The sequence below is a fragment of the Schistocerca piceifrons genome, chromosome 4, assembly GCF_021461385.2.
Source record: "Schistocerca piceifrons isolate TAMUIC-IGC-003096 chromosome 4, iqSchPice1.1, whole genome shotgun sequence".
NCBI lineage: Eukaryota > Metazoa > Arthropoda > Insecta > Orthoptera > Acrididae > Schistocerca > Schistocerca piceifrons.
Window position 1 is genome coordinate 568,969,621 of NC_060141.1, and position 2,939 is coordinate 568,972,559.

Below are 2,939 nucleotides of genomic sequence, written 5' to 3' on the forward strand. Positions count from 1 at the left end.
GACGCGTTAGATAGCCAGAATTGGGAACTGGTTGGAGGGCGCTGCCCATAGTGCTACAAACATTCTTAAATGGGTAGAGATCCGGCGACCTCGCTGGCCAAGGTAGGGTTTGGGAAGAGCAAATGCAAGCAGCAGAAACTCTCCCCGTATGTGGGCGGGCATTATCTTGCTGAAATATAAACACAGACTTGCTTGCCATGAAGGGCAACAAAACAGCTAGTAGGATATCGTCGACGTACCGCTGTGCTGTAAGAGTTCCGCGGATGACAACCAAAGGGGTTCTGTTATACACCCTCGACGATCATTTCTGGTTGTCAGGCCATTTTGCGGGCGACAGCCAGATTGGTGTACCACCGCTGTCTGGGGCGTCTTATGGTCATGACAACCAAAGGATTTCTGTAATGCATCCTCGACGATCACTTCTGGTTGTCAGGCCATTTTGCGGGCGACAGCCAGGTTGGTGTACCACCGCTGTCTGGGGCGTCTGCTGGTCATCGGCGCCCATTTCGTAGCAGGACTCATTGCTGTGGACAATTCCAGTCATTCAGATTCCAGACCGAAAATGCGCACCACAGCAAACGAACTTGTTGCTTTACAAAGGTCACTAGCAATAGGCGCTTGGGGCATCGTGAACTCAGGCCTCTTCCTGTGAGTCCCCTATTAATGGTCCTTTTGGTCACTGAAGCACCATTTTCACATCGGATCGATGATAAAAGATGGATCCAAGGTTCTGAGTGCCCCTCCGACGACTGCTCAGTCTTCTTATTCTGTCGTCCCTCTGGGTCGACCGCTTCCTTCTTGATGCTGTGTTCAGCCATCGTTCACCCATCCCTGCCAACATCGCTCCTACTCAGCTGTCGTGCGATTCGCCATTTACTGCAACCGCCTTCTTGGAGCCCAACTACACATCCTCTCTCAAATGCTGACATCTGTGCATATTGTTCACACGCCTCTCTGCGAGGAATAGTTACTGTCCAACTGAGTATACAGAATGAAATTTGTAAGGACTATACTCTGGTGTCAATACTTCCCCTGTTTACTATCCTTGTCAGCTGCGCGGTGAAATTCGCTGAGTCATCATAAATTAATGCCAACGGCCTTGCCGCAGTGGTATCACTGGTTCCCGTCAGATCACCGAAGTTAAGCGCTGTCGGGCTGGGCTAGTACTTGGATGGGTGACCATCCAGTCTGCCGAGCGCTCTTGGCAAGCGTGATGCACTCAGCCCTTGTGAAGCAACTGATGCGCTACTTGATCGACAAGTAGCGCTTCCGGTCTCCTAAACTGGCATACGGCCGGGAGAGCGGTATGCTGACCACATGCCCCTCCATATTCGCATGCGGTGACGCCTGTGGGCTGAGGACGACATGGCGGCCGGACGGTCCCGTAGGCCTCCATGGCCTTTTCGGGCAGAGTTTGATTTTAGTCACACATTAATCCAGTGGCGACAAAAATTTACAATTTTGCATTTCCCGTCGTTACCTGTATATATCAATTTACGACTAGTTTGCATGACTCTTTCCTGGTACATCTTTTTGTATTAGAGTGCATCTCAGAATGATTTTCAATGAATTATTTGCATTATTATTTTACAATCTGGAAATTAGAAGCCTCTAAAGAATATTTTCAAAAGAGAAAATGATTATACGACAGAGAATTTGTATAAGTTTTGCATATAGGTCTATACATTTCTCGCAGATCTGAGACACATATTTTAGTTAGTTTAGTTAGTTAGTCAATCGCAGTCAACATCCTTCTTTTTTCCCCTACTACTTATTTTCTCTCATGATGAAAAACAGACATGCAACAATATCTTGAAATTAATTTCCAAACTAGAGAAGAAAGCTTGCATAGAAGCGGAGAGAGGAACAAAATAATGAAATTATTGGCCTTTCTTGAAAGACAGAGATGACTGTTTTATATGGGTTACAAAACGTGGTCAACATGTAAATAAAAGAATTACACTACTGGCCATTAAAACTGCTACACCAAGAAGAAATGCAGATGATAAACAGGTATTCATTGGACAAATATATTATACTAGAACTGACATGTGCTTACATTTTCACGCAATTTGGGTGCATGGATCCTGAGAAACCAGTATCCAGAACAACCACCTCTAGCCGTAATAACGGCCTTGATACGCCTGGGCATTGAGTCAAACAGAGCTTGGATGGCGTGTAGAGGTACAGCTGCCCATGCAGCTTCAACACGATACCACAGGTCATCAAGAGTAGTGACTGGCGTATTGTGACGAGCCAATAGCTCGGCCACCATTTACCATACATTTTCAATTGGTGAGAGATCTGGAGAATGTGCTGGCCAGATCAGCAGTCGAACATTTTTTGTATCCCGAAAGGCCCGTACAGGAGCTGCAACATGCGGTCGTGCATTTCCTGCTGAAATGTAGGGTTTCGCAGGGATCGAATGAAGGGTAGAGCCTCGGGTCGTAACACATCTGAAATGTAACGTCCACTGTTCAAAGTGCCGTCAGTGCGAACAAGAGGTGACCGAGACGTGTAACCAATCGCGCCCCATACCATCACGCCGCGTGATAACGCCTGTATGGCGATGACGAATACACGCTTACAATGTGTGTTCACCACGATGTCGCCAAACACGGATGCGACCATCACGATGCTGTAAACAGAACCTAGATTCACCCGAAAAAATGACGTTTTGCCATTCGTGCACCCAGGTTGGTCGTTGAGTACACCATCGCAGGCGCTCCTGTCTGTGATGCAGCATCAAGGGTAACCGCAGCCATGGTCTCCGAGCTGATGGTCCATGCTGCTGCAAACGTCGTCGAACTGTTCTTGCAGATGGTTGTTGTCTTGCAAACGTCCCCATCTGTTGACTCAGGGATCGAGACGTGGCTGTACGATCCGTTACAGTCATGAGGATAAGATGCCTGTCATCTCGACTGCTAGTAATACGAGGC

At 47.5% G+C, this 2,939-nt stretch overlaps 1 pseudogene; it reads left to right on the top strand.

Moving 5' to 3' along the window:
• Positions 1-1,089: 1,089 nt before the first annotated feature.
• Positions 1,090-1,207, top strand: LOC124797045 (annotated as a pseudogene).
• The last annotated feature ends 1,732 nt before the right edge of the window (positions 1,208-2,939 follow it).